This window comes from Dermacentor silvarum, chromosome 5, assembly GCF_013339745.2.
Source record: "Dermacentor silvarum isolate Dsil-2018 chromosome 5, BIME_Dsil_1.4, whole genome shotgun sequence".
NCBI classification, from domain to species: Eukaryota; Metazoa; Arthropoda; class Arachnida; order Ixodida; family Ixodidae; genus Dermacentor; species Dermacentor silvarum.
This window is the reverse complement of record NC_051158.1, coordinates 96,048,732-96,076,047: the sequence shown is the minus strand read 5'-3', so window position 1 is coordinate 96,076,047 and position 27,316 is coordinate 96,048,732. Positions and strand designations below refer to the sequence as shown.

At 45.6% G+C, this 27,316-nt stretch overlaps 1 protein-coding gene and 1 long non-coding RNA gene across 3 annotated transcripts in view; both read right to left on the bottom strand.

Moving 5' to 3' along the window:
* LOC119454249 (alkaline phosphatase, tissue-nonspecific isozyme) overlaps window positions 1-27,316 on the bottom strand; it is a 169,747-nt gene that overhangs the window by 112,375 nt on the left and 30,056 nt on the right. The window lies entirely within an intron of this gene.
* Window positions 13,240-27,316, bottom strand: part of LOC125945909 (uncharacterized) — a 32,840-nt gene continuing 18,763 nt past the window's right edge. The window contains exon 4 of one of the 2 annotated variants that reach the window (XR_007467203.1): window positions 13,240-13,257. This is a non-coding gene — a long non-coding RNA (uncharacterized LOC125945909). Of the gene's footprint in view, window positions 13,258-26,514; window positions 27,060-27,316 lie in introns of those variants that run through there. The other variant, XR_007467202.1, reaches the window with a different exon arrangement.

Here is a 27,316-nt window from a genome sequence, read left to right as displayed (position 1 = left end):
ACGCGTTCCTGACGCATTTGCTATGCCGATGCCAGACAACAGCCCCCGACGTGTGGCGCCGCGGCGGATCACACCGTTTTCAATGCACTCGGCAGGCCGCACCTTTTTTTTATCCAGCGGCCGTGGTACAGCATACGGCCAATGAGAGTTTTTTTCTATTGCCGGACGCGAGCATCGAAGAATGAGCTCTTAAAAGCTTCGCTGTAACATGTCGCAGTTTCGGCCGCAAGGCGGAACATCGATTGCGATGGCAAATTAGTAGACAACTATACGAACTAAGGACAGTAGTTTTATCGGCCCTATAAACTTGTTAACATTCGCTTACTAACTAAATTAACAAGCACGGTGTAACGCGTGAGCAGGTAACCATGAACACATCTCGCTCGATGACTGCGGAAACTCGCTGTCAAAACTCTGGAGTGAGGCGGCGCGGCCGCAGCAGTGAGCAGATTGACCTTCATACCGTCTCTCGCTTCAACGCGAGCTAACCGCATGCGAGATTGAGCCGCAAATGCAATCGTCGGCTGGCCCTCGCAAGCTTTCACTCACAAATACAGCGTACGGCGCGCGGCGACGATGTTACCGCGTTTGGACCTGATACGGAACCTCACAGTGGCGTCTACGACCAAGGCAGAAATACGGTTGGAGTGTATATGTATTTGCTATCGCGATAAAACCTCAGCGTAGTAGAAGTTACAACTTGGGCGATACTGAATGTGAACACACATTAGGAAGAACTCGGAAGCAATAGTTTTCGTAACTTGTTTCGGCAGTAACTAGCGTATGTAATGCGGTCCTGTACAAAGGGTTGGGGGCCAGAGATCGTATCTTCTTAACCTTTGGCTGGTTGCGTGGATGATCTCGTTTTCTTCTCGCAGCTTTCTTTATTAAGAATGTATTGTGCAGTAAACTGTGGTTTGCTGCAAGAGTGGCTCTTCCGCCGTCACCAACAGAACGCATAGTAAACAAACTTATTTTCTCATGGTTCTGGCTAAACAAGACACAATACGTAGCACAACAATTTTTGCGTCTGCCGAAAGCCAGCGGAGGATGGAGCTTGCCGTGTATAGTTACATTTGGCAGGCTGCTGTGCACTAAGAGTACATGTGACCTACTTGATGATGATGAGTACCTAGGGAGGCCACTTCTCCTTTATTGGCTGGGTCATTACCGCCGAACGCTTATGCCGCAAAGTTCAGGCAACTTGCTTCCGACAGCGTTAACGCCAGCACCGCAGTATGCGGCGGCTGCGCGCTTACAAAGCCAGCTTGCGCAAGTAAGGAATACAAAGTGGCGTACGACACCAGTTTCAAGGCTTTGTGAAATGTTGTGTGAGACGGCTGTGCCTCCAGGGACAGCTACTACAAAAACATGGACAGCCGTTTCTTCACCTGATTTGCCTTCTAAAGTGAAGGATTTTCATTGGCAATATCAGTGGGGCATTCTACCCACAAGAGACAGGCTTGAACGCTGGGATATGGTAGCGAATCATAAATGCATATATTGCAAACAAACAGAGACCAACACGCATGTAGTAAAGGAGTGCGTTGTAGCGCGTACCTTCTGGAAGCTGGTTGGAAGATTATTTGGAATATCCATCGTGCAGGCACCACGGCGGCGAGATAGGTTTGCGAGTCTCGTCTACTACAGCGTTAGCTACGTTTTGTGGTGCTTCCGCAACATTGCAGAACGATCCCGGCAGCCAAACAGAGCAATGTACCCCAGAGTGTGCAAACTATGGGTGATAATATGGGGTCATCTTGAAGAACAGCTCTTCAAGCTCGGTGAAGCCGAATTTCTTCGCCGCTGGTCTATGTGGTACCTAACCGCGTCTCGAGGCAAAGTTTTCCTACAGCCAGAATAATTCCCAAATTTTGTTTGCCTGAGTAGAAACTGTACTTGTGTGTGCTTCGGGCGTCATTCATGAATCCGAGGCTGACATTATGACTTTGCATGTACACTGTCGTAGTGTTTTTGATGTGTGGCAAATTCAATGTCAAACAGACGCAATTTACTATTTTGTTTGTTCATATGTTTTGTTTATATCAAGTACGATGTATTGCATGTGTGGTACATTATATTGTACTCGACGTTCATACAACAGTTGTACGCGTGCCTACGGGTAAATAAATTTCCTTGTCAGCTAGGCCCGGGTAACGGTTCTAGCTTTTGGATCAAGGTCACCTGAAGGTCGCCGACAAAGGGAGCTAAAAGCATTTCATGCTTAGCAGTCAAATTAAGCACTTTGAACAATGCAAGTTCTAGCTCCTTTCAATTTAATGACAGTGGCGATGTGGGCTTGTTGGTTGTCCATCTTGAAACGAGAGAGTTGTAGCGCGGACAAGAAACGAGGACACGAGACGGCACAAAAATACACACAGGTATCGCAACTAGCAACAACAGCCTTTATTTTCAAAAACAACCCATAATATATTCCCTGCACGCATCGCGAAGCAGATCACGTCGAAGCAGCAAGATCTAACGAAGAATGAAGAAGGAAAAAAAAACGTACCCTGAAAACATCATTACTAACACTTGGGCAGGAACTCCAACTAGGGAGTGACGCTACCGATGGCTTTTTATGCGCGATTAACCAAGTGCGTCGATATGCTCAGCCTCTATAATTAGGCGGGTAACCTCGTTCTTATGTCTACCTATCTACCTATAATGACAGTACCATCAAACATTTGGCGGAAACCACACTTTTGAGCATGTAGTGTAAGAAATCCGTCAGGTGGCAACTGGTTCACCTCGTTGTTGTGTTCCCTTAAGCGCTCGTTTATACATCTGCTGCTCTGGCCAACAATGTTTGCCGCAGGCTTTCATAATGAGTTAAATTACAAATGAACTGCAATCCACGAACAAATTCCTATACATTTTTTTTTCACTTTCAGCCTTTACTGCTCTTGCCGTGTCTGTCTTCCTACTAAGGCTTCCTCGCAGGTTGGGCAAGGAAAAGACAATCCTTACATTATCACGGAGTGCGCCTTTCTTAAGCTTACGCGACAGCTCGTAGACGTGAGAGATTACGGTGATTACATAGATGCCGGTGATGTTTTAATGAGAATAGCAAAAATTGCCTACTTCAGCCGTTTCGAGCATATCTATCTATCTATCTATCTATCTATCTATCTATCTATCTATCCAGCCTCGTCATGCCGTCGTCCTCACGTCATCTATCTAGCCTCGTAATGTCTTCTATCCCGGCCCGTGTTGTCTTATAGCTTGCGCCACTAGGTATGGCTTGCAGTCGTGAAGCCTTCGTGGTCGTTGCATCACCGTCATTCCAACTTTGTCATCCGACTCGTTATGACGTCGTTATCACGTCGTTGTGGTCAAACAGTCATCGTCATGCCGTCGTCGTAGCCCTGTCCTTTTATCATTGCCATCATTTCATAACCCAATTCTATTGTCATGCCGCCTTCCTTGCTCAATCAACGTCAATACTTTTTTAGGGGCGAAGCTCCTTAGGGTGTGGGTCTGTCCCTCCTCTGTAGTAGTAGTAGTCGTCGTCGTAGTAGGTAGCCACGTCTACTTTTACGAAGAAAAAAAATTCCGAAAGTTGTGTCCGCAGCGCTGAATCGAACCAGGGACCCCTCGATTCCGAACGCGCGGCGCTAACCACTACGCCACGAAGCGCACATGGACGCACGCACCACGATGACAATAAATACCCAACATTAACGAAAGACTGCGCGTTTCTAACGCGTTTGTAACGCGTTCGAAACGCGTTGAAGGCGGTGGCAAGTCAAGTTCAAGTCGAGGAGCGTTTATGAATACGGGGGTTATACTCTCTCAGCAGTCATGTGATGGCGTCGGCAAACGCGGTGCACGTTCCGGCATGTGTAAACGGCTGCGTAAGATGCTGTGGCCTCTCCCACTTACTAGAGAGTACTGCACGTTTCTAACGCGTTTGTGCTAGCGTCCCCTTAAGCGGGAGATGGTGCAATTATAATGAAGGGCGCTGTTATAAAATAGGAATGACGTCACATATGGCGCGTGTCATTGGTGGAAGCCAATCGTTCGATTTAGTGCGGCGAGACTGGGCGAATTACAATGAAGATTCACGGTTTACCGATGATTCCCTCCGGAGCTTCGCCCACTCATCATCATTCACCCCGTGGATATGCAGTGTTTTTTTGTCATTGCATTGTAATCATAATGTCGTCATACAATAGTCATTATGCCGCCCTGGTCCTCGTCATGCAGTCGCTATCGTGTCTCCATTGTCAGACCGTCGTCGTAATGCCGTCGTAGTCGTGCCATCACACACAATCGTCGTGATGCAGTGTTCGTAATAAGGTCATCATCACGCTGTTGTCATCATACACTCATCATTCCGTCATTCATACTATCCTGGTGAGGCTATCGTCGTCATCTCATTGGCCTCATGTAGTCGTCGTCACGTGGTCGTTGTTACACCATCGTCGTAATTTCGATAGCGTCATTCCATCGTGATGATGCTGTAGCCGTTTACACCTTTCTCATTTGGTCGATAACATTCCTACTTCGTCAGTCCCTGCGTCGGCGTCATACATTCGTCGTCATGTCTCCACGGTCATGGGTCACCTTGGCAAGCGAATGCCATAGCAAAAAGGCACGATGTCGGACTATGCGGAATATAGCCGAAACAACGAAAGTCTCATCATTACCACAGCACGTGTTAAACAAATGTGACTTCAGGAATACTGTCTGTCGCTACGTTGCTCGATTGTTTTTTCCATTACCATTGGCAGTCAGCGCGGGATGAGGTCTGCCATAATTTTTTTCGTTATTTGACGTGACGCGGCTCAGGGTATCAGATTAGCCGGTATTTAGGCATACTTTCTTGCACCAATACCTGGGTAGTATAGCCGGCTTCCGAGTGACAGTTCATTAGTTGCCGGCATGACGTCTTCATTGCGTTGTTGACGCACATATTCTTTATGCTTCTTTTGAATAGTTTCTAATGGCTGGAAAAAATGGGAGAAAGTGCCGTGTTCGTGCGAGGGACATAGCACCTGCATAAACTCTGGTCACACCATGACAACTCCAAATCAAGATTATGATGATCCCACCTATCGGCCATTCAACTGTGATATCAAGAGGAAGAAGACTATGAGTACACATAATTAAAACTTGAGCAATCGCATTTCGGAAATGTTCAAACATGCACTCAGTAAACACTATAAAATCGTCCACATTACTAAACATTTTTTGAACATTTTATCCATCGAGACGATCTGACAAGCTTCTGCCTAGCTGAGCTAAAAAATAGACTGCTTAACACAAGAGCTAGGCAGGACCCAATGCAAACTCCATTTTTTTTTTTTTTGCAGACATACGCGTACACCACTATTCCACTGGATGATAGTGAAAGATAGGTAAGTATTCAACGAATCTAAAGAAATTCCTAGTGAAATGCTAGTTTCAGTGAAAAATTTAAACCCTCCGAACTCCTTTACGCTAAATTCGACGCAGCTTAGCTGGTTAGAATCAGGCAGGCGCGCCAACCAATGGCGGTGTAGGAAAAAATCACCAGCCCTTCCCCTGTCGAGAAAATGGGGGTAAGCGAAGCTTGTCGTGTGTGTATCATTATGCATTTTGGTTCTAAAAAATACTCCTAGACTATTTTCGATTTTTTTCAAATCTTTTCATAATCTTATCAGTTTTCATTCTTCTACACATCTTAACGGTTCTTGCTTTAATTTTGCAAGGAAACTTGATTCTGTTAGTTAAACACACCAAAAACAGCTTCAATAGCGTTTGCATAGAAACACACCTGAGAGAAACCATGATACCGCCTTCACTGTTATTTTTTTCGTTATTTGACGTGACGCGGTTTAGGGTATCAGATCAGTCGGTATTTAGGCATACTTTCTTGCACCAATACCAGGGTAGTAAAGCCGGCTTCCGAGTGACAGTTCATTAGTTGCCGGCATGACGTCTTCATTGCGTTGTTGACGCACATATTCTTTATGCTTCTTTTGAATAGTTTCTAATGTACTTGACATATACTAAAGAGGCTTTCAACGCCTGGTCGGCGTGAGCTTTCACAAAATGCAAGATGTCGTCACAGCATTTGACTGAAAACGGATCTCTGATCTCGAGAAGGCTTAGCTTGTTTAATAAATACACGCCAATTTTCTTCTGCCATGGTCTATTCTCGGAAACAATGATTCTGAATGCAACACCAATATTATGCGTTTTGGTTCTAAAAAATGCTCCTAGACTATTTTCGATTTTTGCAAATCTTTTCACAATCTTGTCACTTGTCACTGTTCTACATATCTTAACGGTTCTTGCTTTAATTTTGCAAGGAAACTTGACTGTGTTAGTTAAACACACCAAAAACAGATTTAATAGCTTTTGCATAGAAACACACCTGGGACAAACCGCCGGTACCGCCTTCATTGTTTCAAAAGATTCAAAATTATACAAATAAACATGCTTCCCAATACGTTCTTCTTTAAGGCGCCATACCGTTCACTCTGTCTTGAACATGTAATTTTTAGTTTAGAAGTGCTTGCGAGTCCTCCCTGTCCAAGTCATATATATTGTTACGGCGCAACCAAGAGTGGCGCCAAAGTAAGAAGACGATTTCACGTGTCTAGGTGAAATAAGTCACGAGAGCCATCTTGTTCGTACATCGTTGCCTGTCTTGTAAATATTCTTAATACATCTTTATATGTGACTTCCGTAACGTAGCAGTATGAGCAAAAGAAAAATACTCTGCCCTTATGTATATGTTGGTTAGTATGAAAATGTATGGTCTTTGACATTTGATAGCTGAACGAGGGCTCTGACTGATGGCGTAGGCGTGGATTTTAGATTATTCTTAACGACCTGTGGTTCCTAAATTTACCCATGCACATGATAGCTGCTCCGTTCTCCACATAGGAACACAGTGGTCACAATCACGAACTCTGCAGCAGGCAGTGCCTCTAGTGGCTCAAAAAATTGTCACACATGGGACGTCCGACAAAAACAAACGCTGGTTATTCTTCTGAAAACCCGGGAACATTTTAAAATATGCTCTCCACTGGAATTCACAGGTTTGTAGAACGTTGGATAATATTCTAAAATAACTCAGAATATAATGCTAAGAGGTTTTTAACAGCGAAGGTGTTTAAGCCAGCCGTAAAAAGTGCGCGTTTCACGAAATTATCATCATCAGCATTGGCTCGAGCATCGTCGTCTTCCGCAGCTGGCTCGTTGGCGCCCCTCGGGTTGCTCTCGTGCTCGGCACGCGCTCGTGCCACTGCTCTCGCATTCGTCGTCGTCGTCTTCTTCCACAGCTGGGTGCGTGGCCGCTAATCATTGCAGCGTGCAATTTCACTTCTCTTCTGTCGTCGTAATGGGGAGGCAAAACTTTCACTAGGCCGTGCAAAGCTCGAGTCACAACGAAGCCAGTCGACCGATTGTGTCTCCTGTTAGTAGCTAGGTTCAACTTGGCTATGTCAAGGTTGAACTTGGTTGTACCTAGTTCGAACTTGGTAGCAGCTAGGTTCCGCCTTGGCTATGCCTGAGTTGAGCTTGGTTATGCCAGGTATCTTATAGGTTATGACGCAATCGATCGGCCAGCTTCGCTGTGTCTCGAGGTTTGCGTGGCCTAGTGTAAGCTTTGCCGTTTTGTTTAGATTGAAATTGTTGCATTACTTCGTGAAGTTTAGTGCTTCTCCAAAATAAGTTAAATTCATCTTCGAGTTTTACGTGCCAATACAACTTGAGTTTGTTGGATTCCTTCATGAAGTGCTTGTCTAAATAGGTTAAATTCCTTTTGAAGTTTTACGTGCCAATACCACTTCAACTAGATGCATTACTTCATGAAATGCTTGTCTAAAATAGGTTAAATTCATTTTGGAGTTTTGCGTCCCAATGGTAATTAAATTTGTTGCATGATTTCATGAAGTTAAGTGCTTGTTTAAAGTCAGTTGAATTCATTTTGGAGTTTTACGTGCGAATACAACTCGAACTTGTTGCATCACTTCATGAAGTGGTTGTCTAAAATAGGCTAAATTCATTTTAGAGCTTTACGTGCCAATACCACTTGAGTAATCACAATACCACAATAAATCTCTATATGACTTCATAGATTATGACAATGCATTTCATTCATTAGGGATACCAGTAGTCATAGACGCATTGCGTAATCAAGGAGTTCAGAAGGCATACGTGAATATCTTGGAAAATATCTACAAAGATTCCGCAGCTATTTCGTACATTGGTTCTCCACAAGAAAAGTAGAGAGTTACCTATCAAGAAATGGGTCAGGCAAGGAGACACAATCTCTCCAACGCTATTCACTGCATGCTTATAAGAAGTATTCAAGCTCTTAGGCTGGGAAGGCTTAGGAGTGAGAATCAACGGCGAATATCTCAGCAACCTTTGGTCTGCAGATGACATTGTCCTATTCAGAAACAATGTGGACGAATTACAACAAATGATTGAGGACCTTAACCAAGAAAGCGTAATAGTGGGGTTCAAGATTAATATGCAGAAGACAAACATAATGTTCAATAGCCTGGCAAGGGAACAAGAATTCAGGATCGCCAGTCAGCGTCTAGAGTCTGTAAAGGAGTAGGTTTGTCTAGGTCAATTACTCACAGGGGACCCTGATCATGAAAGGGCAATTTACAGAAATATAAAATTCGGTTGTAGTACATATGGCAGGCATTGCAAAATCCTGACTGGGAGCTTACCACTGTCGTTGAAAAGAAAAGTGTACAATCATTGCATTCTACCGGTGCTAACATATGGGGCAGAAACTTGGAGGTTAACAAAGAAGCTCGAGGACAAGTTAAGGACCGCACAAAGAGCGATGGAACGAAAAATGTTAGGCCTAACGTAAAGAGACAGGAAGAGAGCGGTGTGGATCAGAGATCAAACGAGGATAACCGATATTCTGATTGATATTAATAGAAAAAATAGAGCTGGGAAGTCCACGTAATGCGTAGGATGGATAACCGGTGGACCATTAGAGATACAGAATGGGTACCAAGAGAAGGGAAGCACAGTCGAGAGAGAGAGAGAGAGAAAGAAAGAAAGACAAGGAGGTTAGCCAGTGTGAATACCGGCTTGCTACCCTGTACTGGGGAAAGGGGCAAAGGGAATAAAAGATGATAGAAGAAAAAAAACATTGAAGTAAGAAAATTTGCGCAATAACGCGACCCTACGCGCTACAACGTTCAAAGCCGGTCGCACAATTCACAAGCCCTTAAAAACTTCAGCAGAGCCCTTAAGGCCTTGAGTGCCGAAGTCCGTCTACACCAATGTCCTAAAACTTTTTCTTCTGTGAGGGGGCGATTGTCCAGTTTTTCAAGCGCAGTCGCGAGCACTTTTCTTGCCACATTGTAGCGGGGACAGTCACAGAGTAGGTGCTCGATTGTCTCCTCGCGGCCACAGTTGTCGCAAGCAGGGCTGTCAGCCATTCCAATGCGGAAGGAATAGGCGTTCGTGAATGCCACGCCGAGCCACAGGCGGCACAGAAGTGTTGCTTCCGCTCGTGGTAACCCTGGTGGAAGACGGAGTTGCAGACATGGATCAAATCTGTGGAGGTGTGCGTTGCTGAAGTCACTGGTGTTCCACAGAGTCTGCGTAAGCTCACGTGCGAGGGAACGAAGTTTCGTGGCTGCGTCTGTTCTCGACAGTGGTAGGGATACAATAGGGGCACCATCGTGGGCCGATCGGGCAGCGTCATCCGCACTGTGATTTCCCGAAATTGCGCAGTGACCCGGTATCCACTGGTAGATGATGTTGTGCCCCTTGTCGGTTGCGTGTTGGTGAAGTAGTCGGATGTCTGCTACTAATTGTGCGTTAGGTCCGTGGTTGAAAGGGGACAGCAGGCACTGGAGAGCTGCCTTCGAGTCACAAAAGATGGACCATGACTGTGATGATTTGGGACCAATAAATTCCAGAGCAGCACGGATAGCTGCGAGTTCTGCAGCCGTCGATGATGTAATGTGAGACGTCTTGAATTGGATGGTGACAGATTTCACGGGAATTGCCACTGCTCCAGCTGAACTTTTGGAGGACACAGAACCATCCGTGTAAACGTGGGTGCGTTCTCTGTGCTTTTCATGCATGAATGAAAGCACGGTTTCTTTGAGGGCGAATGACGACATGTCCGTTTTCTTTCTGATACCGGGAATTACAAGAAGGGCTTGGATTGGATGCAGGCACCACAGTGGTAGAGATGGTCGTGCTGCAGGCATGAAGTTCGACGGTAAAGTTCCATGGCTGGCGGCAATAATCCTGCTAAACGCTGAACGAGGTCGAGCGGCAGGAAGGGAGGCGAGATGATGCGATGGAAGTCGGGCGAAGTGCCGGATGTGCATCCTTAAAGCATCGACTTGAATGTACGTAGTGATGGGGTGATCATGCGCGATGGCTATTGTTGCTGCCGTGGATGCACACCTGGGAAGGCCAAGACATATTCTCAGAGCTTGAGCTTGCACAGACTGGAGGACCCGGAGGTTGGTCTTACCGGTCCCACTCAGTACAGGTAAGCTATAGCGTAGGAGACCCAGGAAGAGTGCATTATAGAGTTGGAGCATCGCCTTCACAGATGCACCCCATGACTTTCCCGCGAGAAATCTGAGAACATGGGTTACCATGGTCAGCTTCTTTTTTAGGTAGGAGATATGAGGACTCCAGGAGAGGTCTCGATCGATTGTGACTCCTAGAAAATGGTGCGTCTTCTCGTAGATGATTGGCTGTCCATTAATTTTGACAACATACGGTCTCATTGCTTTGCGCGTGAAAGCGACCATGGAGCACTTCTCCGATGACACCTCCAGACCTCGTGCTCGGAGATAACCTGATGTAACTGTGGCCGCTTTTTGGAGTCTGGCGCGCACCTGGGGACGCGTAACTCCTGATGACCAAATGCATATATCGTTCGCATAGATCGACACGTGGACGGATTGCGGAAGGGAATGAACTAGGTCGATGAGCGCTAGATTAATAGAGTGGGGCTCAAGACTCCACCTTGCGGTACGCCACGGCAGGTGTTGTGCTGCGATGTTATACCATCCTCTGTTTGCACAAAGAATGACCTGTCCTTCAAATAGCTGATAATCCATCGAAAAACAAGGCCACCCAGGCCAACATCGCCCATAGCGTCCAGGATGGCTCGATGAGTTATGTTGTCATAAGCGCCTTTAACGTCCAGGAACATCGCCGCTGACAGTCTCTTTAGGGTTTTTTTCGTGCTGAACCGACGAGAACAAGATCTATGACGTTGTCTATAGAAGAACGTCCGCGTCGGAAGCCTGCCATAGTGTCAGGGTATATCTCGTATCGCTCTAAGTACCACTCCAGACGTGTAAGCACCATCCTCTCCATCACCTTTCCTAGACAACTGGCCAGAGCAATGGGACCATACGACGCCACGTCTAGAGGTGATTTGTCTGGTTTGAGCAGAGGCACAAGGCGGCTGGACTTCCATACAGCAGGAACCACTCCTTCACGCCACGAATTATTGTACACGTCCAGAAGAGCTTGCCGAGCTGTTTGACCGAGGTTGGCAAGAGCTGCGTAAGTCACCCCGTCAGGTCCAGGCGATGAGGAACGTCCTGCACGCTGCCAATGCCGCTTGCAACTCCTCGGTCGAAAACAGATTGTCCATACGAGAATCCCTCGAGATGGGAACGTCGAGATGAGAAGCGCAGTCGAGGACGACAGAAAACCAGACGGGGTGATAAAGTTAGTAAGTTTGCAGGCCTAAGTTGGAATCAGCTAGCGCAAGACGAGTGTAGGTGGAGATCGCAGGGAGAGGCCTTCGTCCTGCAGTGGATATAAATATAGGCTGATGATGATGATGACGACCACTTTAATTTGGTGCATTACTTCGTGAACTTAAGTGCTTGTGTAAAATAGGTAATATTTATTTTGTAGTTTTACGTGCCAATACCACTTGAACTTGTTGCATTACTTCATGAAGTGAAGTGCTTGTCTTAAATAGGTTATATTCATTTCGTAGTTTTGCGTGCCAATGCCACTACCTGATTAAGAAGCACATACGCTTTAGTACGTGGTATTAACTTTGAGATGTGTTTCTTCAATGGGCACCTAGCAGTAAGTTCACGAGCGTTTTTGTATTTCGCTCTGATTGAAACGCAGCCACCGTGGCGGCATCGAACCAGCGACGTCATAGCCACTCGGCTTCCGCGGCGAGTCTAGTGCTTGTTGAATCATATCGCTCAATTTTTAGTCATACGGCTACCCATTTTTAGCAGGCTTAGTGACTCCGCCACATAAAGAGCAGAATTTTCTGTGATGCCATCAAATTATTCTGTTGCTTATCAGCTCAGAAAACCCTTAGATTAACTTGGAGTGGCCCTGAATGTCGCCGATCTCGGTGTAATACTTTTTCACAAAACAGCAGTATAAGATATGTTCGTGCTTCGGATGTTGTGGTTCGAGGGCATAAGGAAGTAGGAAGGTGACCCTGCTTTTGTACGGAGTAAATTTTTTCTACTCCATTCTTCGCCGGGACAACAGAACAGGAAGCAATGTTTATTTATCCGCATATTGACAACTGCGGTAACATAAAATAGAAAATGATTTCAGTTTAGACTAGGCAACGTCTTTAGGACTAGGTTTACGTGCTTCCACGGAACAATGTTGAAAAATCACCTAGAAGCTTTAATGACATTATGAAACAATATTGCAGCTCTAGGGAACACGACCAGCAGCCGTCCTGTGCCACTCATGCTTGTCTTCGTCTTGCCTGGCGCTGTAAAAAGTTTAATTATGTCCATAGAGCACACTGTCTTATTGGGCTAGAATATTCGGCAAAAGTTTTAACGAAGTCGTTTTTGGTTATAATACTTAATCTGCCTACATGTGCACAGTTAATACTCAATATGTACTCATAGACTAGGATGGTGAACGTTTACAGCAGTAATTGGAGAAAATGCTCAGCATATTCTAAACAAAATGTTAATAAATGTTTTATGTTCCTAAAGGAAAAACGTATAGAACGAAATGAGCGCGCATGCAGACTTGTACTTGATGCTCTCGGTTTATTTCATGGCGGTTTGCATAATAAATGTGTTTTCGTTGAAGTAGCACGAGCGCTGCGTTGTCATCCCGTAAACTATCAAGACTGCTATAGCACTTGATGCCAGCGCAATCGAGGATTAGGGCGTTTTGAGTTATGCATAGAAAGGGCGTGGCAGCGTTGCCCAATATTCTGGAATTAAGTGTAATCACGTCGTATACTAACTTTCCTGCTGCTTCTGCCGGAGATGTCAGAACGTAGTAGGTGAGGCACTGAAAAACAAGAAAAGGCAAGAGTTTAAGCATGCATGACACTGAAGTAAAGTGGCAGCACCCATTTTAAACAAAGGCGTCTTGTATCGAATACACAAGTCGAACTGGAATGAATAAACATGACCGGACAACTGGCGCACTAGGAAGGCTGCCGTTGTGCCGATTTTTTACATAATGGCAAGAAATATAGAAAATATATGCGTAATTTGCCTTCTAAAAAGGCTGCATTCAGAGCTTGCAACAGGCGTGAGTTAACAAGAGTGTAAGGTCTCTTAAAATAAGCAAGTACAACATGTTGCAAATAAAGGAAGAATGCATGCCGAGCACGAGCAGCGGCCACGGACGCTGGCTAGCTTAGTTGCTACCAAATGACAAATGAGTCAGATGTCGAGGTGAGGGCGTAATGCCCGTCATTGTTTAGCTACATTTCGAGCGGTGCTGAAGCTCTGTGCTCTGACCCACGACTTCACCAGGGGAGCAACTTCGCACGAAGTGCGGCTTCGTCCAGAATGCCATCGCCAAGGCCATTTCTACGAACGACGCCCTGCTTGTAGTTGCGGCCATCACTGTGTGTGCGCTGCACCAGCACCTACAACCTTATCTTGGCGAAGGATGCGGAGCTCATTGTGTTCGAGCACGCCACTCAAGACACGCTCGCGGATACAGACATGATAGCAGCTTTCGAGTACAAACAAAAGGTCAGCTTTAGAAAGAAAAGACTGCGGCTCGCCACCAAGTCGTGCCCGCCGGCCCTCCCAATATGCGCCGACTCTACCACGAATCCTAATCGCTTGCATCCACATCACAAATAGCTGCTCTTTCCACATCACTCGGAGCTTCGCCCGCGCCATCGTTGTCCCTCGTTTTCCTGCCCAAGCTGCGCATCCAGAGCTTTTCGGAGGGAACTGCGCGAGTGTCCAGGCTTTTGGGACCAACAAGAGGCAAGAATTCATGGCATTGACTCACTAGCCAAGATCGACAAACTTAAATACCCCGCTAAAGTACCTCACCGGGTCAGTGAAGCAGGCAATTCGCGGAATTTCCCCCACTGAGGCACACTACGACGTCGCCATCGAGGTGCTGCCTGACCGGTTCGTCGATTGTGACATGCTGGTTGACGACTATCTGGACCACCTACTCGTAATGACACCTAGTCGTAGTTCGGCCGCTATCGAGTATATATTGGGTATATGCTGGTTGTATCAAGGTTCTTAACATTGACAATGACACCGGGCTGCGTGGCGATGAGCAAGTGGCACATTGCTTACACACACTTAGACAACTCCCAGAGGAGATTCTGCGCGAGTGTTTTTTCGGAACGAATGATTAATAACCACGATATTTTAATGTATTTTGCTAATTTAAAGCAGAACTATTCTGAATGTGTACACCTAAAGGATAATAAAAAGCATGATAAAATTAGTCCAAACATGTAAACCTTTTTATGGGTTCTACAGTTTTTTTTGAGGATAAAGGTTTATTAGTAGGGGAGAAAATGACAGTTAAAGTAATTCCCCGCTCCCCCCCCCCAATTTATTTCTTACTTTTTCGCCCAAACCACCACAGCTGTGTGTCCGTATTGGCTGGAGATTTCAAAAGCATTTTATATAACTTCCGCTGGTCTTTCCACTTAAATTCTCGACTCTTCCTAGGCAGATTAGATTTTTGTTTTTGAGAGCGCAAGGTTTATTGATAGTCGCTGTGCCCGTACGATCGAAGAAACACGACTTTCTGTGCTCGGTAGTGCGTGAAGTGACTACACCTCGTAGATCTCTGTTTTAAGCGCCTAGAAGGTGCGTCACATGCACGGTAACGCCGATTGATTTTCCGCATTGCAATTATGAATGCTGAACAGCGCCGATTTTGCCTTGAGCACATTATATGTGTCGTAACAAACGCTGTCTTTTTGCGAACAAGGATGCCTTCTAGGAAACAAATAGTCGTCGGAAAACAAGAGCCATCGCGGCTAACTATCGTTTCTTCGCGAAACGTTTCTCTCAAACTGATGTGGGGCCGACAGAAGTAACATGGCTTCGGTGCTGTCGTCCCATCGGCCCCTTCGTCGGGCGGATGCTTATCGCCACTGGACGGGTTGCAGAATGGTTCTTTCACTCCTGTGGGCTTCTGTTTGTTCAGTCCCGTGTGCTTCACACTAGTTAAAATTTTCAACGACGTACGAACAAGTTCAAACATCTGTTCTGGTAAGCATAATCAACATAACCTGCAACAAAAAACTAAGTACTATTTCGAATATTTGCGGCTTCCCTTGTCCTGTGGAAGTGGTGGATTTCATGCAGTGTATGCATGCAGCATGTAATGTCACAGCCTTAGAAAATGCGCAGCCTTTATGGTGCAATTTTACCCGGCACATAATCCGCATTTATAAAGTGTTCATTGTCGCTTCGTGCGCAGTACTCATTGGTCTGAAGCGGCATGGCACATTGAAACGGAAATTTCATTCCTTCCAGGCAAAGTTTTGAACGGAAACCTTTTTCAATCTCATTGAACAAAAGCAGTTCAGTTCCAGTTGAATCCCGGAGTGAAAAATAGAGTAGCGTGTTTACATAACCTAACATGTCCTTAGGCAAAAAGCATACATTTGCTTTATAGAAAAACGTGACGGCGCTCCTGAGCTTCATGTCATTGACATGAACGTGAAGGCCTAGCTAGGAAACGCTTAGATATTTCTGCGATGTATGCAGGTTTCCTAACAAGGGATAACTATTTGATGGCCACCAATTTCAAGCGCTCACAAATGTATTGGTAGCATGCATGCGTCTTGACGGCGCCCCTTTCAATAACGTAATACCAGCACTGCCACTTATAAAATAGCAGCAAGCTCGCGTGCTTATAGGTACCAAGTTTGACTCACAAGTGCTGTGGATGAGAACTTCCACAGAAGGTGGACAACCTGAACCGAAAACCGCTTGTTTTCCGGTGAGAATGCTTCGAAAGGAAAAATGATAGCTAAGTTTTTCGGTTTATTCCGGGCTCGATCAAAAAAAAACCAAAAACCAAGTTGATGTTTTTTTTTTTTTTACTTTGTTATGTTTTTCTTTCTTTTTTTGGTTCAGTTCTACTTCGATGTACTGTTTGCAGAAAAGGCCGAGGCATGCTCTGACAAAGGGAATCTACATCGTGAGCTCCTATTCTATCTAATATCTAAATACATATAGGAACAATGAAATCGTCTTTCTCTGCACCTACTGCACCGACTTTGATGGGGTACGCTGCATGCAAACGTCAATGGTGAAATTTGTCAACAGGAGGAAGCACATTTTCCCTTCCTTTATATAGACTCTCAAGTCGCATTTTAACCGCCATCACTTGTGTCGTCGCCCTCGGGCTGTCGGGTTATCGACTGCATATGAGCGCTGCGCGTGGAGGGCTAAGTCTGCCGATAGGCCAGCTGCGCGCTGTGCGTTTGACAGCAAAAATGGCCGAGGCAAGTGGAGTAAGCTTTGCTCAACCGGGTATGCAGCGTAGAGCAGCGTTCCGCCTTCCGCTGCTGCAAAGATCGTTGGGCGCACGCAAACTAGCGTACTGGCTGATAAAATGTCTGCGTACCACAACGTGATATATGCACACGCCTGAGCGGATAGGAGCGAAAACGTCAAGTTAAAACTATCAAATATTTCCCAGAGTGCTGACAAACGCCGATGGTTTCTCGTCGATCTAGTCTCGAGCACCATAAAGGTAAGGCGCGTGCAACACCCCATAGGCGCTCCTCATCATGTCAGTGTTGTAGCAATTGCAACAGCAGCTGCCTCGATTGCGGCGTCACGCCAACATGACGCCTTCTCCGCCCGTGTTGTAACAATAACGTTAGAGAAGTTCTAGTGAACGCTATCTTATAATCATTTTCTGTGTATCACCCTTCTGGGGAAATCACCCATTTTTTTTATTGCGATAGCAATTATATGGACACTTCAACCGGATTTCTGCCGTCGCCGTCGCCGTGAGGTTCCCTATAGATAAAATCTTCGCCGCGCGCCGTATGCCCGAGCGGAAGCGTGCGGGGACGCGCGCTATCACGGAGAGCGAACGCACTCAATCTCCCAAGCGCAAGCAAGGAAGCGGCAAGGCAGCGCCGGAGGGAGAGGAGGGGGGGGGGGGCGCACTTCCTCTCTGCCAACAACCGCGCTCGTCGCTCGCTCGCACCGTCGCTAATCTCCACACGGCTCTGACCTTTATGCGCCGTGCATTCGCCGCTCAGTTTCCGTTGAAGCGATAGACCGCACGTACCTTCGCCCGTTGGTGCGGCATATGCGCTTGCTGCCAGCGTTTTGACAGTCGTTGTCTGCAGTCATTCAGTGTGATCTATTCATGTTTGTTTGTGCGCGCTCACACCACGCTTGTTCAATCAGTTAGTAATAGTCGTGCCATCAATAGTGTTTGAAAGAGACTGTGTGGTTTTGTTCACTTTGTGGGGTCTCACACGTGCTTTTGGGACAAAGGTACGACAACACAGTAGTGCAAACAATTACAAGGGCATGTATTGCACCTTTCATGCACTAATGCCTGCTAAGGCCTCTAGGGCTTGTGATCAGCGATTGGCGTGGACGTACCGCGCGTGCACAGCGGAACGCTCTCTGCGAGACCGTTTCGCGAGACCTCGGCGCGGGGCACCGGAATGGACGAACATGACCGTTCGAACGCGCCACCGTTGGCGTGACCGTACACGCGAATGATTAGGCGTTGATAACCAGTATGGGGCGAACATATTCGCTCGCTATCCGGTCGCGGTGAGTCGGACCTCTTTGATTTTTGGCGTGCCCATCGGCGTAGTAATTTGGCTAGTAGGCATTAGTGCATGAAAGGTGCAATGAATGTCCTTTTGGTAGTTTGCACTGCTGCCTTGCCGTTGCTTTGTCCCAAGAGCACATATAAGATCCCACAACTTCCGTCAGGTTGCATGGTCTGCATCTGCTGCCGGTTTCTTCGATTTTCTGTTGCCGACGTAGTTAGTCTCATTTCTCTGTAGCTAAGTGCCACTTGCTCAATAAAAACTCTGGTCCCATTTCGTTCCTATCACTTCTTTCTCCACACTCGGCTACTTCTGTTGCCGACTTCTTAATTTCTCTGCACCTCATTTCAATTTTTTGTGGCGGACTTCACTTCTTGCCTCTTGTTGTGCTTGTCGGGACCCAGTCGCACATACCCTATCTGTGGAACCGGCCAAGAGAGAGAAATTTTTAAGGTGGGAGGCCACACACACACACAAACTTTCCTTTTAAATCAGAACCCGGGATTGAAATAACTTCTGTCGTGTATAAGCATAGCTATTTTATCTTACCCCACTATTTAAAGTGCAAGAAATTGTTTATTTCAATTTTGGGAGGCATTTTTTTCAGAAAATCTCTTAAAATCATTAGATGCACCTTTAATGATACTGTAAGCAACTACTGAATTTCCGCATTTAGTAAAGCTTTGCCATTTGTGTAGGCAAGTGTGGGACCTATGGAATGAACTAGCATAAATGTAATGTGATAAATATTAAGGAAGTAAGCAAAATGAAAAAGTAAGCAAAGTGAAAAGATTGCCAGTTCTGACGAAATTTATTTGCAAAATGAGCGGTAAAAAAATTGCATCAATTTATTACGTCCTACTTGGTTGTACACATCGCTATGTGAGGAATGAGTGCGCCTAAGTTCGCTGCAAGATAATCATTCAGAAAACAGTTAACAAGGTTTCCTAACATGACCTGGAGCAAAACCTTTCAAACCATGTGAAAGATATCAAAACCAAAATATTGGCGCCTAAAATGCACCACGTTCATAGCTGGGGCCCCATAAGATGCATTAGAGTCTCTGTTATTTCGTGCGGCTGTCCGAAATTGTACGGATATTGGAACCAACGCAATGTGGTTTCAATTTGGCACTACAAGGGCCTGGGTTAGAAATACTTATTGCAACTCCGAATAATAATGATGATATTAAGATATTTTCTTTTGCAACATGTTTATTAATATTTGGGCATACATAAAATCTGTAAAAAAGTATTCAATCTTGTGCAATAAAATTGACTTTAGAGCGTGGGATCCCTCCTTATTGATACAAAATGCGCAGAGGTCGGCCTGAGGCACATTCCTCTAGCCAGCTGCTCTGCGCTGGAGCAAGCAGTAGAGGGAAAGGAAGAGGAGCATGTTGGGTTACGATGACGACAGAAGGGGGGAAGCTGAACATGTAACATTCAACTAGCTCTACTCAAAGCCTGCAACCCAGATTCAAATTTTTTTTAAGACATATAACGCCCGGGTGGCCTGAAAACTAGATTTATCGTCTTGCCAAGGGCCGAAAATGAAGTCCGACGACCACGGTGGGCTGTCGCTGTGCGCATGGTCATTACTCAACTTCAGTCGCTCTTCCACGTACTGAGGGCAGTCACGACCAGTGGCACACGCCCACTTGGACATACCCAGCATCCCGAGTTGTACAGTCGGTCACATACCAAGTCGCTCATGCCCAATTGGATATACCCAGTGTTCCAAATTGTCTAATCGGGAACACACTCAGTATCCCAAGTTGTATACTCGAAGATACAGGAGCAACCAGCAGCCAGTAGCATTTTCCCCTAATTATTCGTCTAAATTGCAAAACTCGGAAAAACGCAAGTGTCAAGTTTACAGCTCAATAATTCGGTAATAAAGCGTTCTCGCAATTTTGTAGACTCCGCCTATTGTGACATGTAAAGCAAAGTAAATCGGTACACCGCCTTGATATATACCACTTATTTTTGAGTAGGTCTCTTGCAACATCTTCGTAAGCCGGATAAATCATATATCGTATTCGTACACTTCAGATGCTCTAAAAAAGCAGTTTAATTATCTCTAAGGGATGTCTGTTTCAGCGCATAATTAACTATTTGTAAACATTGTGCTTGGAATTTAAAAGTGAAGCTTTTCTTTGCGAACCTCTCTGCGTTTTTGCGACTGTGGCCGCTGCGTAGCTGTTCTCTTGCCGAATATACCACCCAATCACAGAGCAGGACGCACTCCCCTCCGCGCGTCCATTTTTTGGAAAGTAGCAGGTGGCGGACAGACATGTTTTTCCAGGGCTCGGTGGCGGCGACGAAAACATGTTTTTTGTGAATGCTTTGAGCTTGCTTCTGCTTTTAGAGTTGCTGGGTTTTTTTATCTTTAAATAGTTGGTTGGACGTGGCAAGGACTTCAGCTATTAGAATTGTTTTTTTTTTTCTTTTCGTGAGCACTTGTGTGTATCGGGTATATGTGGTTTTGTAGGACAGTCAGAGCGTACTTTCGTGCCACGAGTTTCAACATGTGGGACTGTTCGGCACTTTAGTTATTTTTATTATTTAAATTGTAGGTTGGAAGTGGGAAGGCTATTCTCTTTTAGTGCGTGTGTATTTGTATCGAAAATATTGCTTTTGTAGGCCAGTCAGAGCGTGGCCACTTGCTTGAACACGTGCGACCGTGTTTGATGACTTAAGTCTGTTTGACAGTTCAGCATCATCATCAGTAGCAGCAGTCTATTTTTATCTATACTGCATGACGAAAGCCTGTCCCTGCGATCTCCAGTTAATCTGTCTGGCGCTAGCTGATTCAAATTTATACTTGCCGATTTCCCAATTTCATCACCCACCTAGTTTTCCTGCCGTCCTCGACTGCACTTCCCTTCTCTTGGCATCCATTCTGTAACTCTAATAGTCCATCGGTTATCTACCCTACGGATTACATAGCCTGCCCAGCTCCATTTTTTTCTCTTAGTGTCAATTAGAATATCGGTTATCTCCGCTTGCCTTCTCATCCACACCGATCTCTTCCTCTCTCTTAACGTTACGCCTAACATTTTTCGTTCCATTGCTCTTTGTGCTGTCCTTAACTTGCTCTCGAGCTTCTTTGTTAGCTTCTAAGTTTCTGCCCCATATGTTAGCACCGGTAGAATCCAATGATTGTACACTTGTCTACCGTATGCACTTCAACCCAATTTTATTCTTCTCCAAGTTTCCTTTCATGATCAGGGTCCGCTGTGATTAATTGACCTAGATAAACGTACTGTTTTGCAGGCTCTAGTGGCTGACTGGCGATTCTGAATTCGTGTTTCCTTACCAGGCTATTGAACATTCTATTTGTATTCTGAATAATAATCTTCAACCCCATTCTTATACGTTCTCGGTTATGGTCCTCAATCATTCGTTGTAATTCGTACACTCATTGCTGTTCAAAACGTTGCAGATAAATAATCTGTGGCAATTTAAGGATTTAGTTTATGCGCGTCTCGGCTTTCACCTGTAGGTACGTGCTTTGAAAGTTTCGGTGTTAGCATTAGAGAAAGCTATGTCCAACAAATGGCAAGAAAGGCGGTAAAGTGGTAAAGTGGGACGGTAAGGTGGAACGATATAGTGGGTAAATACGGTAAAGTGGGACGATATCGGAGTATGTGGCACATAGCCGGAACAGCGAAAGTCCCAGAATTACCACTACACGTGCCAATTAAACCTGACTTCAGAAATGTGGTCTGTTGCCACAGTACTTTTCGCATTACCATCGACAGACATCATGAAATGAGTCCTGCCGTATGTTTTACACGTAAATTTTATATTTCGACTTGTAGAGTAAATCCTGTGCCGTGTGACATTGTTGCACCGGTCTCATGTTCTTTTTCTTCTCAATGTGGTCATCCTGTGGCTATCATGGCGCTGTCTCACGCGTTCAGATTGTTACCCTGTAGCAAGAGCGTTATCTTTTCTTCACTTCCAAAAATGCTTGTTTCAAGGAACAACATAGCTAATTACCGGCACACATGCTTGCACTGCAAACATTCATGTGCACTTTTACTTAATGGTTCAATGCATTAAGATATAGACATCGCACAGCGCTGATAAGTTATTGTGTGGTAAGTGTAAGGGTGGACCACACATACAGTACTTCGTATAACGCTGTTTTTATTTTTCTCGCCAAGTGCCCAGGGACAAAAAGGGGGGGGGGGTAGCGGGGTTGGGTCTGCATCTGCAATTGGTTTTCTTGAAGTGTTCATTTGCAACTTCTATAATGTGTACTATTTTAGTTATTATTGCGATAGCAATTATATGGACATTCCAAGCGCATTTCTGCCGTCGTCGTGAGGTTCCGTATAAAGTGAAAGGGCGATCAAATCTTCGCCCCACGCCGTATGCTTTATGTGCGAGTGAAAGCTTGCTGGGTGAACCGGCGATCGTGGCTCAATCTCGTGCACGCAAGGCAAGGAAGCGCGCCGTCTTCCAGTCGCTCCGGAGGGAGGATAGCGAGGGGGGAGGGTGTGTTCTACTTGGGGCTGCCCGAGTGGCCGATCGCGCCCGCCGGGTTCGCAGTGTTCCGGGGGGAGGGTAGAGGGAGCGCATTCTACGCCGCGCGCGCCCGCCCGGGCCGTTGTATCTTGAAAGCCAACTTTGGCGGGGACAGAGTCCGCCCTGCCATGTGTTTTCGCGGCTTAGTTCGGGTTAATGCGATGGGCAGCACTAAGGTCAAATTCGTTCGTTGCTGGTGCCGCGTTTACTCATTCCAGCGTTTTGACAGGGAGCATCAGGAGAGATGCGTTCATGTTTGCTTGTGCGCGCGTGATACCATGGTTAATTTAATTAGTATGCCTATGTTTGGATGCTTATACGGCCGATAAGCTAGTATTCTTACTTCATATAGCTGTCCACTAATTTGCTATCGCAATCGAAACTGTATTTTTACCTCTCTGACTTTTGAAAAAGAGTTTCTCGTCGCAGTGCCGTACACAACAGAGGTCTTCAATAATACTGAATAGTTACGGTCGCTTAAAACGGACTTTTTGCGCGGATTTATGCTTGCAGCGTGACTTAAGACGCGTCGTTTATTCCTTGTTTAATTGTTTTATTTCCTTATTTTGCTGGATACAGATTGGTTCTGTGAACTATACGAGTACGGTGACAAATGCGTCATTGCGAAATGAATCATGTTGGAAACGAATATATCTTTGGATATGTTCACGATCAAGTACGTCTGCTCCTGCTTCCTCATTACAATATAAATAAAAGCATCCTTTATTAGTATCTCCGACTATGCAGAAACAGTATTTATTGTCTTCCCAAAACAGCTGTTGGCGTGGTAATCAACATATATATACATATTTGTGACTTAGTATATGAAAAACGTTGGATCAAGAAGTCTTCAGTTTCCAAGCACGTTACTGAAAGAATAAATCACTGGGAAGACAGGCTGATTTAAAAAAAATGTCACAGTTTCGCCCTAAGGGCGAAGCAATGAATGCGATAGCAACACAGCAATGTCATACGAAGTAAGGTGAGCGGCTTTGGTAGCAACAACACGCAGAACTGTTGTCGACGCCATCGGCGTTTTGCCCGCGTTAGCTCAAAATGCGTGCGGCGTTGGTGACTGTTGCTGGAGCCTCTGATATAAATAGGCACTTGGTGCCGCAGCTAAACGTCGCCTCCCTTCCCTCCCCCTCCCCCACGGCCTCTCGCGCGTCTGAAGAAGGCGCGTTTGCTCTACATATATGGTGATTGTAAAGGAGAAAAGAGACGCCTACTTCTGCAGCCCTTAAGCGAGCACGGCGCAGAACGCGCGTTTGTTCTCCGCCGCGCGTTCACTCCCCGTGAAAGACGCGCCCCTCGCGCCCTTTCACTCGCACATACAGCGTTCGGCGCGCGGCGACGATTTCATCTCCAAATGACGTCATACGGAACCTCACGGCGACGGCGACGCCGACGGCAGAAATCTGCTTTTGAGTGTCCATATAATTGCTATCGCAATAAAAGCAAAGTTCATCCACGCTTTCTCCAACAGCGTGATGTTCCTTGTAGAAGTTTCAGCGTGCGCGATCTGTCTGCAATGTGCATCCCAAGTGAAGTCCACTGCGCCGCGTCTACAACGGTCACCGCGGCTTCACTCACTGAGTGTTTCACGCCGTTTCTGTTCGTTGCTGCTCAGAGTGGCCGGCCAAGGTCGGCCGCGAACATGAATGCGCGGCGACGCCGTTCTGTCCCGACAGGACGGCGTCTATTGTTTTAGTCTCCAGCCTTTCGTAGGCGCGTGCGCGTTTGCACTCGCCATCTGACGCTATTGGCGCAGGTGCCTTGAACGGCCTCTCATGAAAGAGCAGCCTCGCCGAGTGTGGTGAAATGAGTGGGCTACCAGAGGTTGAACTTGTCAACTGCAAGACTCGTAGTGCCTTGGTGCATTCCACGAAGGCAATTTTTCCCTGCTGCTCGTCACAGACACCGAGCTTCAAAAGAACTCAGAGAAACACGAGGCTGACGATCTAACAATTGACAATGTAGTGGATAAGCACATGTTTGCGTTTACATGCTCAGATCACAAAGCAACGATTATTGCTAATTTGCCGCGCTACTACGTAGGAATGGGGATGCGCCAGTAAACAAAAAAAAAAAAAAACGGAGGACAAGAATGAAAGAACTAAGGAAGCTATCATAACTGGTTTGAACGAGTGCTTCGCAACAACAGTCGTAGGACATGTCGTGGTCATGTACATTCCTGCGCTCAATTGCGCAGTCGTAGTGCATTTATTTAAATGTACACTGCAACCTTCAAGAAGTATTCACTTTCTACCATAGTTAAATTCTATTCACAAGTAAATTGGCAATAAAATTGTTTTGTTCCTTTTATTTTGCAGAGTTTTCTTCTGTTCTTAGGGAGCTGAACAATATTTAAGCAATTGTTGACCGCGCGACAGTGAAATTTAGTTACAGCCAGGCAATCATAAATTAACTACGTCCATAAGCCCACAATGACGTGAAAACCATTTTTTTTACGCTGTACACTTGCCGGTAAAATTTTTCACACTTCCAGAAAAATACACGCACGTCCCTTGCGATCGGCGCTTTGTGTCAGTCTTGTCGAAATTACCCGCGCCGATTAGAAAATTTTGAGCTCCATATAGCCAGGTACACTTATTTTTGTGGGCAAGGGCGGCACACAGCCTCTACAAGCTATTAAAAACTAAAAACATAAAGAACGTTTTAAAGCCACAATAATTGGGATAGTAATCGACCTTTTCAGCGCAGCGAAAGCTTGCGATGCGCGTCGAAAACACAACAGGATATTGTGTTTTCTGCAGAATTTGTGACAGAAATCTCCTACTTCGGCTTTGAAGCATTGATACTTCGAAGATATTCATGCTTACACTTTATTTTCTGACCGTACTGTTGTGCTTAGCTTGCAGATCAGTTTTCGTATACGATATAACGCCATTACAAAAAAATCACGTCTTTCCAATTCACTTTTAAGAGCAATAACATTAACGAGGATGTAATCTTTGTTCTTCCCTGAGATGAATTTCAATAATTTCCGTTGTCTTCTTGTATGTGAAATTATGCTATTCACATTATATATGCGAGGCACTGAAGATATATTGCCCAGATTGTTTGGTTTTGGGGTGGAGATAGCGAAGTAGGAAGATGACTTTGCTTTTGTACGTAGTAAATTTTTCTACTCCATTCTTCACCGAAAAAGGCTTAACAGGAGTGAGTGAGTGAAAACTTTATTGAATATGCTGGGTGATTTGGGCAGGGTGGGGACACGAGCACCCCAGCCTAGGTAACGGCCTCGGGTCATTGGACACGGGCAGCTTCCTCGGCGTGCCGGACGGTCCACAGCTGATCGGCGAGGTCGTGGCTGAGCAGGGTCGCCTCCCATCGCGCTCCGCGGCTCGGGACTGCCATGTGTACCCGGTTCGTCGGGGACTCCTGCTGCTCGCTACCGGTGCATTCCCACAGCATGTGCTACAGAGCCGCTCAGGCTCCGCACGTTTCACATTCTTCAGATGTATAAAGGTCAGTGAAGCAGAGGCGAAGGTTCGACGTGCCTGTCTGCAGTTACCTCCAGGCAACCGTTGTTTCTTGTTTAGTTTGGCGTGCGGTGGTGGGTATTTGCATCTGTTCAATCTGTAGTGTTGTGTGATGTCTCTGAAAGTGATCATGCGATTCCCCCACGTCCACTCCCACATCGCTCTCACGGTGGGCGAGACGTCGGGATTGCCGGCGGGTGCCGCCGCTCGGCATGTAAGTCCACGAGCCGCGGCGTGAGCCATCTCGTTACCCGCGAGCGGATGGTTCCAGTTTAGAGTAGGCTTTCAGTTTAGACTAGGCAAAATCTAAAAGGCTAGGTTTACATGTTTCTATAGAACTATGTTGAAAGTTCACCTAGTAGCTTAATGACATTATTAATTAAACAAGATTGCAGCTCTAAGCAAGACGACCGGCATCCATCTGTCCCGCTCGATCGTGCTTGTCTTCGTCTTGCCGGGCGCTGTAAAACACTTTCATTACGTCTATAGAATACAATGTCTCATTGGGGACAAAATATTCGTCAAAAGTTTTAACGAAGTAGTTTTTAGTTATAATACTTACTCTAAATATATAGTTATAATACTGAATATGTGCTCATAAACCACGATATTGAAGGTTTACAGCGGCAATTGCAAAGAGTGCTCAACATGTTTTTCAAGAAATGTGCATACATTTTTATGTATAAAAGTAAAAACGTTTAGAACGAAGTGAACGCGCATGCAGACTTAGACTTCATGCTCTCGGTTTATTTCATGGCGGTTTTCATCATAAATGCGCTCTCATAGAAGTAGCACAAGCGCTGCGTTGTTAGCCTGTAATCCACCAAGAACGTTCTAGCACGTGATGCCAGCGCAATCGAGCATTAGCGCATTTTGAACTGTGCATAGAAGGGGCGTGAGAGCCTTGGAGACAGGGCTGCCGAATATGCTGGAAATAATTGTAATGAAGTCGCATCCGAACTGTCCGGCTACTTCAGCCGGAGATGTAGTGATAACGTAATAGATGAGGCACTGAAAAACAAGAAAAAGCAAGAGTTTAAGCATGGATGGCTCGTCAAGTAAAGTGGTGACACCTACATTAAACAAATCCGTCTTGAATCAAATACAGAATTCGAACGGCAATGAATAAAAATGAACTGTGGAATTGTATACTAGGAAGGCTGCCGTTGGGCTGCTTTTTAAGTAATTGCAAGCAATGAAGAAAATATATGCCTAATTTTACTTCTAAAAACATACATTCAGAACTAGCAAGTGGCGTTAATTAAAAA